Source organism: Neoarius graeffei, chromosome 1 (assembly GCF_027579695.1).
Source record: "Neoarius graeffei isolate fNeoGra1 chromosome 1, fNeoGra1.pri, whole genome shotgun sequence".
Classification (NCBI taxonomy): Eukaryota; Metazoa; Chordata; class Actinopteri; order Siluriformes; family Ariidae; genus Neoarius; species Neoarius graeffei.
This window is the reverse complement of record NC_083569.1, coordinates 11050242-11062937: the sequence shown is the minus strand read 5'-3', so window position 1 is coordinate 11062937 and position 12696 is coordinate 11050242. Positions and strand designations below refer to the sequence as shown.

The following is a 12696-nucleotide window of genomic DNA, read 5'->3' as shown; positions in this document are numbered from 1 at the left end:
TCCTCCGTACAGAACAGCTTCAACTCTGGGATGTTGGTGGGTTTCCTCACATGAACTGCTCGCTTCAGGTCCTTCCACAACATTTCGATTGGATTAAGTTCAGAACTTTGACTTGGCCATTCCAAAACATTAACTTTATTCTTCTTTAACCATTCTTTGGTAGTACGACTTGTGTGCTTAGGGTCGTTGTCTTGCTGCATGACCCACCTTCTCTTGAGATTCAGTTCATGGACAGATGTCTTGACATTTTCCTTTAGAATTCGCTGGTATAATTCAGAATTCATTGTTCCATCAATGATGGCAAGCCGTCCTGGCCCAGATGCAGCAAAACAGGCCCAAACCATGATACTACCACCACCATGTTTCACAGATGGGATAAGGTTCTTATGCTGGAATGCAGTGTTTTCCTTTCCCCAAACATAACGCTTCTCATTTAAACCATAAAGTTCCATTTTGGTCTCATCCATCCACAAAACATTTTTCCAATAGCCTTCTGGCTTGTCCATGTGATCTTTAGCAAACTGCAAACAAGCAGCAATGTTCTTTTTGGAGAGCAGCGGCTTTCTCTTTGCAACCCTGCCATGCACATCATTGTTGTTCAGTGTTCTCCTGATGGTGGACTCATGAACATTAACATTAGCCAATGTGAGAGAGGCCTTCAGTTGCTTAGAAGTTACCCTGGGGTCCTTTGTGACCTCGCCGACTATTACACGCCTTGCTCTTGGAGTGATCTTTGTTGGTCAACCACTCCTGGGGAGGGTAACAATGATCTTGAATTTCCTCCATTTGTACACAATCTGTCGGATTGTGGATTGGTGGAGTCCAAACTCTTTAGAGATGGTTTTGTAACCTTTTCCAGCCTGATGAGCATCAACAATGCTTTTTCTGAGGTCCTCAGAAATCTCCTTTGTTTGTGCCATGATACACTTCCACAGACATGTGTTGTGAAGATCAGACTTTGATAGATCCCTGTTCTTTAAATAAAACAGGGTGTCCACTCTCACCTGATTGTCATCCCATTGACTGAAAACACCTGACTCTAATTTCACCTTCAAATTAACTGCTAATCCTAGAGGTTCACATACTTTTGCCACTCGCAGATATGTAATATTGGATAATTTTCCTCAATAAATAAATGACCAAGTATAATATTTTTGTCTCATTTATTTAACTGGGTTCTCTTTATCTACTTTTAGGACTTGTGTGAAAATCCAATGATGTTTTAGGTCAAATTTATGCAGAAATATTGAAAATTCTAAAGGGTTCACAAACTTTCAAGCACCACTGTACACACTGAGAAATAGGGCAATAAGGCAAATTATTTAAAGACGTGTTTTTCCCCCTGTGGTTAAAGCTAATATCTGAAATCATTACACAACTAAAAAAAATACACACATTGCTAAATGTTTATTGATAACTGAGGTGAAAGAGCAGAATCTACATTCAAAGCTAATATTTAACAGGAAGGTAATGAGCCATTCCTGATTGCTATTCTTTTAGACTTTCATTCGGGGTCACATTTAGGTAAGCAGACTCTCAACTCATTTTATCCTGTGCTAATCTCGTTATCGGGATTCTTAATGGCACATCAAACAAAACACCGCAAACGAAAGGAAGCCAACGGTATAAAGCAGAGTGCTTAAACACATGTTGGCAAACAAACGCAACTGAGATTACTGTAATGATTGGTAATGATTAACTTTTCAGAAGGGTTATATGGGGTATTTGAAATTCAGCAGATTGCACTAGGTGATCTGTTTAAGGGCAAGCAATATATATGTTGAAGCTTTTGGAAGATTACAATCTTTGGAGAAACTCAAAGCCAAACAAATAAGCTAGGAAAAGCTGTCCTTGTGAGACTAGCCGAGGCATAGCTAAAAAGGATGAAGGGTTATTTCCTATAAGTAATGTAGTCGTGCAAGTTACATAAGACATTTATTCAACAATTTACTCCCGTTTTTTATTTCACCTGGTAAACAATCATTTCTCTAATTTAGGTGGACAAATAGTGTGTCCCTCTGAAACTATTTCTCCTTCTCTCCAACCCTCAATTCAGCGCATACATGATATTTCAGTCCCTGCAAATGGACAACCCTGTCTACAAAGACAGAAGAAGGAGGCATCTGTCAAATTAGCGGGTTTCATTCCATCAGTGTTCATCATTATTTCATTTTGTGCTGAATTTTTCATGGAAGGCCTGAGGCGGTTGGAGCATTAAGTATTAACGTCGCTCAGGGGGTGAGAGGCGACTGTTATAAGGCGCATTGCTCTTCAAGTGCATGGCTTAGCCCCTTTCCAAGACAAACGATGCTCAAAAGAGGTACAGAGGATAATGCGACAGCACTATTTTTTGTTTGTTTGTTTTGGAGCAATATCAATCTAGTTTCCAGTTTATTTCACTGGTATGTACTACACATCACATCACATCACATTATCTCTAGCCGCTTTATCCTTCTACAGGGTCGCAGGCAAGCTGGAGCCTATCCCAGCTGACTACGGGCGAAAGGCGGGGTACACCCTGGACAAGTCGCCAGGTCATCACAGGGCTGACACATAGACACAGACAACCATTCACACTCACATTCACACCTACGGTCAATTTAGAGTCACCAGTTAACCTAACCTGCATGTCTTTGGACTGTGGGGGAAACCGGAGCACCCGGAGGAAACCCACGCGGACACGGGGAGAACATGCAAACTCCACACAGAAAGGCCCTCGCCGGCCACAGGGCTCGAACCCGGACCTTCTTGCTGTGAGGCGACAGCGCTAACCACTACACCACCGTGCCACCCCATATATATATATAATGTGTGTGTGTCAGATAACAGAATCCAGGGACGCATGTCAGCCCCGGGCATTTTGAGTTATTGACAGATTCAGAAAGTACAGTTTCTAAGCTTTCCAATGATGCCTTCCATGTGGAGATCTGACAATATTTGAAGAATGTGTGGCCTTTTGAAAGTGCATACCACTTAAAACAGAAAAGGGAGAAAATCGCCCTCAAAGTTTTCCATCTCAGCTACTCTGGGTGTAGGGCGGGCACATAATGGTGCTCATTTGCATGACATTTAGGAAAGCCCTACCCCCTACTAGCTAGCACGATGCTACTTTCATGTAAACAAAGATCACCACGTCAATTTTCCTTCCATGCAAAGTATGCCCAACACAATTATGAAGTACAAAAATAAGTCCAAAAGTATACTTTAACGTTTTGTGGTTGAAAAATTACTCACACCGTAAGAAAGAAAGATAGCACGATGATAACACAACTAACACAATGCTAGTTTCATGTAACCAAACCACAACACTCTCCGTTACATGCAAAAATAACCACACAACCTTAGATTAATAAACTTACCCCATCAGAAAGAGAAACGTTGCCTTGCACACACCAATGCCTCCAATGGAATATGTAGTCCTAGAACACTTCCTTTTGGTTGCGTTTTTTTTTTTTTTGCTAGAAATGGTTATCTCCGATGTAGCTACCGTGCGTCTGTTTGCTTCGCGGTGTTTCAGCTCCTCTGCGCTCTGTTTAGCTTGCTCATTCCATAGTGAAATTACATGCCTGTATGTAGCTTAAGTAGCCACGAGCTCAGCTCGTATCATACAGCTGATTGGCAAAAAAAAAAAGACTTAAATCATCATGTGAATGGCCCATATGGTAATTTACCCACACCCCCCAGCAGGCTACAGTCCTGACAAAAACGAGACAATTTGCAACAAAAAATGTATGCTTTTCCAACAAAACAATCTATTATCTGAAATACTGATTGCATCCTTCAAGATCTCAACTTGCACATTATGGAAAAAAACGAAAATCACAAATTTCGAAAAAAAAAATGCTTCTTTTGCGATTATCTCGGATTCGTTTCGGCCGACATGTGTCCCTGGATTTGGAGAGGTGTCACATATATATTCCATTCACCTAGCATGATATTGAACAAGTCAAAGATGAGTAGCTGAATGGAATATATCTGATATACCACGAAAAAGCCAGCTCATCTCATCTCTAGCTGCTTTAGAAAAAGCCAGCTTTTATTATTATTATTATTATTATACATTCACATTAGATGGAACAATTATAGATTTTACAAAAAGTTACGAACAATATTGTAACTTACCAATATTGATATTCTGATCGAACGTACCGTAATTCAATGTAGTGTACAAAGTCAAATTTCTAACAATAAAAATGGTACAAGTCCAAAAAGCTTGAACAACAACCCAACTTATATACAAACTACATACAGGTTGACAGTTCAAGTTCAAAGTTACTTTTGGTCGTAGTTAATTGTTACATTGCAGTTGTTCAAAACAAAACGGCTTTGCTGAGTGAAGTCCATAAGTGAAGTCCTCTTGTAAAAGTCTCCGTCACTTTTCCTCACCTCCAAGTAGAACTTTGACAATATTTCGGCTATTGCTCTCTTTTCCAGTTTTTTTGACATCCGTTGGTATGTTTTTCTCTTGCAAATATGCATGAAGAATATCCAGTGAAGTTTTGGTAGCCGTTCAGTAGCTCAGCATGTCTTTCTCTAAATCTTCCGCTTTTAATGAATCAAACCTCACGGCCATGTTTGTATACAAGCTGTCACAGTCACTCGCTAGTGCGTAAGTTTTACATCTCCAACGTCTCTTTTCCAGTTTTTCGAAGTCTGTTAGTCTGTTTTTCTCTTGTAAATATGCGTGAAGAATATATAATAAAGTCTTGGTAGCCTTTTGGATCTTCAGCGCATCTTTAATTTCAGTTTTCAGTTTATTTATTTCGTGCTTAAACTTAGCACTGGATTAGCCTCGTCTTCTCTCTTTCCCAGTCGACAAAGAAATGATTGTGCGCATGTGCAGCAGCAAAGTTTTGTCACTGGATCTTCGCATGAGCTCTGACGTGTGAAGTCGTGTTGTCTTGATAACGTGCAATATTATAACAATATTGCATACTCATTCTCCATTGGGGAAAGTGGCGTAATACATGGAGGATAAGCGATATGATAACAAAATTGCATGCCATCAACAAACCCACTAGAAGGGAATCGAATACATGTTTTTATTCCATGGAAAAAGTGGCCCGTATGTATAACAATTATTATATTTACTTGTGATTCCAGTTGATTTAACTGGTAGACATAAGAAAATTAAAAAATTTCAATTACTTAATTATTAATGTCATTTTTACAGATAAAAAGTGGAGCAATATCTTAAAGATTTTTCTTACTTGATGTGCTTGGGGTTCGAATATTTTTCTGATAGATATGATAAAAAAATGTGAACGAATGTAAAAAATAGGAATGAAAATGTATTAAAAAGTTAATAATGCTTCATATTTAAGGTGCTCATTTCCAGTTTATTTCCCTGGTAGCTATGATGAGAATAAAAAAATAAATATAATAAAATAAAAAAGCAAACAAGTTATTTTATAATTCTTACTTTTTTCGTATTACCTTACAGAGAGTTTGTTCTCTGAGAGCAACAAGGTGAAAGAAGTGAAGAATAAAGGCTTGGCTTTTTCCATACTCACTTCATCTCTGATCCGCAGGCATGGAGAGAGTGTGTGTGGGTGTGTAAGTCAGTAAATACTGTTTATATTAGTATGACTTGATATAAAAAGAGATTATTATTGGTTTTCACCAAAGGAACATCTGCTGCAAAGCAGTGAATAGAACATGAAGATTAAACACACCAACATGGGATCTGTCAACAGATGCAAAGTAATAATGAGCTTGCCTTTTGTCTTCTCTGTTTACCTTTGTGTGTGTGTGAGTAAGTGCGGCATGTCTGTGGCGTCTGTTTTCTATTACTTAACGGTAGCCCTTGATTGGACTTGTTCACTCTTGCCTGAGTTCAGAGGTCAAAAGTGACAGAGTGCACGTGTTTGCCTGAACCTCATCACTCACGCCAACCTTCTTCATCAATCATCGTTCATTCACACGGTAATTTAATCTGAACAAGACGGCGCTCTGTGCACCCAAAACTAAACTACCATCTGCTTTCTTCTCATTTGTGCCTTCGTTCTTTAACTATGTTTACATCCCAGGTTATAAAGAAAATGAATGATTAATGATGAAAGATTCTTTGACGTGATCATCTGTGGACATAGGAGGAGATAAAACCTTCATGCTTGTCATTACTAGTATTAGTTTGAATCTTCAAAAGACGCAAAGTGAACATTACAGGATCTGTGAAAGAAGAAAAAGTTTTATTTTTCCTGCGTATATGCAAAAAATATTCACATAAAAATTTTGAAAACAAACATGTTTACCAATCTTGAGTTGATTAGTTTCCAAAACAGCATTTTCTGATTTGCTTTATACCTCTTAAACCACAGCAAACTGCCAATAATTACAACTTTTTAGCTTCTTACAGAATGACATACTTTTTATCTGTTTATAGTTGCATTCAGGGTACGATTTGTCAAAAAACCAGAAGGGGGGATCTCATTCATTCATTCATTCTCATTATCTCTAGCCGCTTTATCCTTCTACAGGGTCGCAGGCAAGCTGGAGCCTATCCCAGCTGACTACGGGCGAAAGGCGGGGTACACCCTGGACAAGTCGCCAGGTCATCACAGGGCTGACACATAGACACAGACAACCATTCACACTCACACCTACGGTCAATTTAGAGTCACCAGTTAACCTAACCTGCATGTCTTTGGACTGTGGGGGAAACCCACGCGGACACGGGGAGAACATGCAAACTCCACACAGAAAGGCCCTCGCCAGCCCCGGGGCTCGAACCCAGGACCTTCTTGCTGTGAGGCGACAGCGCTAACCACTACACCACCGTGCCGCCAGAAGGGGGGATGTTTTTTTTTAATCATGAAACGTCACAAAATTAAGGTAACAATAGGCTAACAGCTCAATAACATCCGATGATATCAAATGAATAACACTAAATGAAAACGAACACTAAACCAGAGATAGTAAATTCATCTTCCTATCTCTCTGACTAAATACACGAACACTAACACACAACAAAGTTCGCATGGCTTGTCGCGTTGCTGTGATGTTTCGCTCCCTCCGGATTAAATGGACAGTGACTCGAAAATCACTGAAATACATGAATATTAAATGAACAGTTTGCTCTGATGGCGCAGTTCATGTGGCCTTTTCTGCTTTCCCGTCGGTGCACTATCCGCCGAGTTTCGCCCTTCTTTAATCCACATTTCTGCGAATTTCTCAGCAGGGAAGGAACGCACGTCTGGCCCATTGACAGCGAGGAAAAGAAGGCTGTTCAGTGTGGATACATTCATTCTGTTGCGCTCATAAGTAAGGATGTGATTCATGGCGCTAAATCCACGTTCACACTCTGATTATCTACAATGTATCTATTTGCTGGGGATGTTCGTAGGGTTGCCAACTTTCTCATATCCAAATGAGGGACACTTTGTTCCGGGTGCGGACAAGTACCGGTACAGGCCCTGTACACGCACCCCAGCGCCCCCAAATAGTTACAGTACCGAATCGCCTTTAGGTGAGTGTTTCAAATGTAGGCCACTACAAATTCATTTCTAAAATAGAGCTTTTAAAAATTAATAGACCAATTAATGGATATTTTTAAGTAACTTAATGCAAAATAACAAACAATTCTAATATTATTGTCTCATTTTTCTCTTTTAAACTTTGGCCAAATAATTCATCAGGCCATATTTATGAAGGCAATGTCATAAACTGAAAAATGATTTGCTGTAGCTGTAAAACCCTGATATTTGCTTAATTGTCCATTTGAAAACCCTAAGAACCTTCTGCAATGCTTCATAGCAGCAGAAGAAGAAGAGAGAAAGACATCACAAAGCCAGGAGTGAGGCAGAAAAGCTCCCCTACTATAGGCTGAGGTCTATCCTGTTTCGGAAGGTTTTTTTTTTAAGCTATCTGCTATCCTTATCGAACAGTTAGGCTGTATCCACTGGCTGCACCATCTGCTCTAGTTTAATTTGATGCCTATTTTGTCAGTATAGCTTAAAAATTCAGGATATGGCAACAGTGAATGGTTTTAAATCGCAGATGACCGCGACTCGCAGTAATGGCGCTTCTCACGGCAATTACGCGATTTACACCACAGCATTGGAGTGAGGGGCAGGATCTGTCCCTGACGGGACAAATTAAAATTACCCAAAAAACGGGATGTCCCGCCCAATACGGGACGGTTGGCAACCCTAGACGTTCATGAACATCAAAGCTGCCACTTCGGGTCATTTTGAAAGTGAGTGCAATGTAGACCATAGAAAACTGTGTCACAACATGCCTGTCATGTCAACTTTTTTTTTGGTTTGTTTGTTTGTTTTATTGACGGGGTTGTCCCCAAGGATTTTTTTCAGCAGAGATAAAAACCAGAGGGGGGGATGATCCCCACCATCCCCCCCAGCAAATCGCACCCAGGTTGCATTTAATGTTGTGGAATGCCTGTGAAACAAGTTACTGCTACTCTAAATCAGTCTTTCCCGACCCAGCCTCTCTTTTTCATGCCCTTAGAAAAAAAACTTAACTTAAAGTTACAGCTTTACCTACGGTATAACTGTTACAAAGTGCTGAAACTGGAGACTCCTTCAAAAAAAAAAAGTATATACATGTCTCCTCATAGAAAAACTTCAGCATATCCCTGTGACATTAACTGTTACTATAGTATGTGAGTGCATTACTATTGACTTGCAATTTGTTTGACTGAAACTACTGTCAGAGCTTTGTGTTACAGAAAATTAAATCAACGCCTTTTGTCCAATCAGATTTGAGAATTCAACAGCGCTGTGGTATAATGTTGCCCAACAATGAATACAAGCACACCTGGCCTTCAAATGAACCCGAATATAAACAAACATCTTTTTAACAGCTGCTGATCTGATTTTGTGAGCTCTATTCCCATTCTGTGCACACGTACACTCAAGATAATGAAGCGATTTCGCCATGCATGTCAAAAGCGTAAGGTGAAATGGTCTTCACCTTCAAACCTGACTCACGCAAACACTCAGACGCTCGATATGTAATCCATTCCCACATTTTCATCAAAGTCCATTGCTTGCACAAATTTGCCACATATAGACTTGACTGGGGTGAAGTGATCACACAAGACACGTACACACCTGAGAGAAGTATGTATGTATGTATGTATGTATGTATGTACGTCAGCACACAGCCTTGCAAGATCTCGCATAATGCATTGCTTGAAGGTTTTATGCAAGGCCAATGATTTTGCTTTCTGAATATCAAATACTAAAGTGCTGTAGTAGTATACCTTGGAGGCAGAGGTGCGGTCGAGCATCAGTTTGTGAATGGACAGCATGGATGTGGGAGGTGAGTGGCAAAGCGATTACACCTGGGATTGATTAACGGTGATGAGTGTGTGTGGGTCTTCTGTTTCAGTGATGACCGAGGGCTTAAAAAGAGGACAAAAAGAGTGTCGAAGAGAGACGTCAAGACCCAGTATAGACCTGTATGTGTGTGCGTGTGCACCTGTGTGTGTGTGTTTGCTCGTGTGTCTCAGGGTGAGAAAGCGGAAAGTAAAGTGAATAATGCGAGTCGAAGTACCGCACCTCTCTCCATCCTTCAGTCTCCCAACTCCCATGAAGTGTTAAACATACCACAGTAATATACTATCTGGAGTATAAAAGTCTGAGTGTAGTACCGCCAAAATATTTTTAAAAAGCCTCCTTATATTCAGATGCAGTTTGCGTCTATAACCAATAACAATGTACTGCTGAATTTCCACCATAAAATTTAGTGATGCATTGCACAATTCTCAGTGTACGACCATCATTTCTCAAAGATTAAGGCCACAATTTTTATTCAGGCGAATGTGACATTAACATCTATAAGCAATACCAATGTACTGCTGAATTTCCACCATAAAATTTAGCAGAATTCTCAATGAACGACCATCATTTCTCAAAGATTAAGGCCACAACTCTTATTCAGGCAAATGTGGCATTTGCATCTATAACCAATACCAATGTCCTGCTAAATTTCTCATCTCATTATCTCTAGCCGCTTTGTCCTGTTCTACAGGGTCGCAGGCAAGCTGGAGCCTATCCCAGCTGACTACGGGCGAAAGGCGGGGTACACCCTGGACAAGTCGCCAGGTCATCACAGGGCTGACACATAGACACAGACAACCATTCGCACTCACATTCACACCTACGGTCAATTTAGAGTCACCAGTTAACCTAACCTGCATGTCTTTGGACTGTGGGGGAAACCGGAGCACCCGGAGGAAACCCACGCGGACACGGGGAGAACATGCAAACTCCGCACAGAAAGGCCCTCGCCGGCCACAGGGCTCAAACCCGGACCTTCTTGCTGTGAGGCGACAGCGCTAACCACTACACCACCATGCCGCCCCCCTGCTAAATTTCCACCATAAAATTTAGTGATGCACTGCACAATTCTCAGTGTACGACCATCATTTCTTAAAGATTAAGGCCACAATTTTTATTCAGGCAAATGTGTCATTTGCATCTATAACCAATACCAATGTACTGCTGAATTTCCACCATAAAATTTAGTAATGCATTGCACAATTTTCAGTGTACGACCATCATTTCTCAAAGATTAAGGCCACAATTTTTATTCAGGAGAACATGGCATTTGCATCTATAACCAATACTGCTGAATTTCCACCATAAAATTTAGTGATGCACTGCACAATTCTCAGTGTACGACCATCATTTCTCAAAGATTAAGGCCACAATTTTTATTCAGGCAAAGGTGGAGTTTGCTTCTAAATCCAATAACAATATATTGCTATATTTCAGCCATAAACTACTGAAACAAAATCCATAAGTAAAATGCAAGCATATACTATTATGAAAATGTCACACTCCTGCGCTGTGCACTTCATCTCATCTCATCTCATCTCATTATCTGTAGCCGCTTTATCCTTCTACAGGGTCGCAGGCAAGCTGGAGCCTATCCCAGCTGACTACGGGCGAAAGGCGGGGTACACCCTGGACAAGTCGCCAGGTCATCACAGGGCTGACACATAGACACAGACAACCATTCACACTCACATTCACACCTACGGTCAATTTAGAGTCACCAGTTAACCTAACCTGCATGTCTTTGGACTGTGGGGGAAACCGGAGCACCCGGAGGAAACCCACGCGGACACGGGGAGAACATGCAAACTCCACACAGAAAGGCCCTCGCCGGCCCCGGGGCTCGAACCCAGGACCTTCTTGCTGTGAGGCGACAGTGCTAACCACTACACCACCGTGCCGCCCCTGTGCACTTCATTCATTTCTTAAAGACAAATGAGAAGAGCCAATTTAATTGAATAACGCATGAGCATGAGCAACCACACCTCTATCATGCACAATGCCACTGCATTATAAAAATCTGCATCTGACAATATTCCTCACTAATTTACCATGAGTAGCTAGAGGATAACTTATTAGATTGAGACATAAGTTACAGTATAAACTCTGTGTGTAGATGATCTGGGAAAAACGGCACTGTGATAAATTTTAGCGACTTTGATAATTACGTGACAATGAATTCATTGAAAATCAATTCAAAACACACTTAACTGATCACAATCGTTCCCACACCTAGGCTCTCTCTGATTAGCTACACTTATGACAGCTAAACATTTGCAATCCATCTGCCGTGAAACTAAATATAGAAATGGCATTGATTATTTATCAATAAGTTTGTAGTCAATAGATCGTATAGCCAGTATATCAAAATAATTGAGACAACATTTTATTAAATGTTGTCTCAATTATTTCGATATGCTGGCTATACGAGCTGTTGACTACGAACTATTTGGCAAATCTGTATATTGTGTTAAAATAGGAGGCACTTGGTGTGTGCCAGTTCACAACCAAAGTGATATTTCAAGGTGTTGTTTATTTCAAAATGGGTCTTCTTCTGCACGGGTGAGATAAGCGAGGGGAAAAAAAGGGGAGAAAGGGAAGAAAAAGCAAAAAAATAAAAAAAGGAAAAAGAATTTGAGACAGCTAGTGAGGGAACGCTGATAGGCAGAAACATGGGAGGAAGAGAGATACCAGCGCTATCACCAAAATACTGCAACAATGCAATGATGCAATGCTTGTGTGAGGACACACATACACGCACATACACATGAGAAGTATGAGAAGATTCTCTCAGGTTTGTTTTCCCTTCCTCTCAGATGCCTTTTTCTTTCTTTTTCTGTCTTTTCCTCTTGTATCCTCCTCCTTTCTTCCCTTCTTCCTTTATATTCATGTCTGCCTCTCCCACTCCCCTCCCGTTCCCATTTTCGCCCCACACACAGTGCTTACTTCAACACCAGCTCTTACACAATCTCACACACGGGCCTTGGTGTTTTTGTTTTATCTAGCAGTATCGGACAGACGGTTGAGGATGACTCACGACCTTATCCTTCTTTCTCATACCGAGAATGACAGATCAAAGGCACCGCTAATGAAACCCACTAACAGTAATGCACACAGTGAGCTCGACAATTAAAACACACCATCAAACAGCATAAAGCCTCCGAACCTGGCCAGCTATTTGATGTCCGATTTTCTTATTAGCTTTGTGCACTTGGCTTTCTTTGAAACTCGGGAATGGAACACGAGAACGCTGGCAGATTGACAGCAATAGCAATGAAAGTGTCCAGTGTAATCAGAGCGATTGCTATTAAAAGGATGATGTTAGTGCAATTCACTATAATGAAATCAAACATTTCTTTTTTTTCCCATTTCAGAAAAAGAAAAATATTCGAGT

General features: G+C 40.6%; 1 protein-coding gene across 1 annotated transcript in view; it reads right to left on the bottom strand.

Annotated features, from left to right (window-relative positions):
- hs6st1a (heparan sulfate 6-O-sulfotransferase 1a) overlaps window positions 1–12696 on the bottom strand; it is a 308548-nt gene that overhangs the window by 175829 nt on the left and 120023 nt on the right. The window lies entirely within an intron of this gene.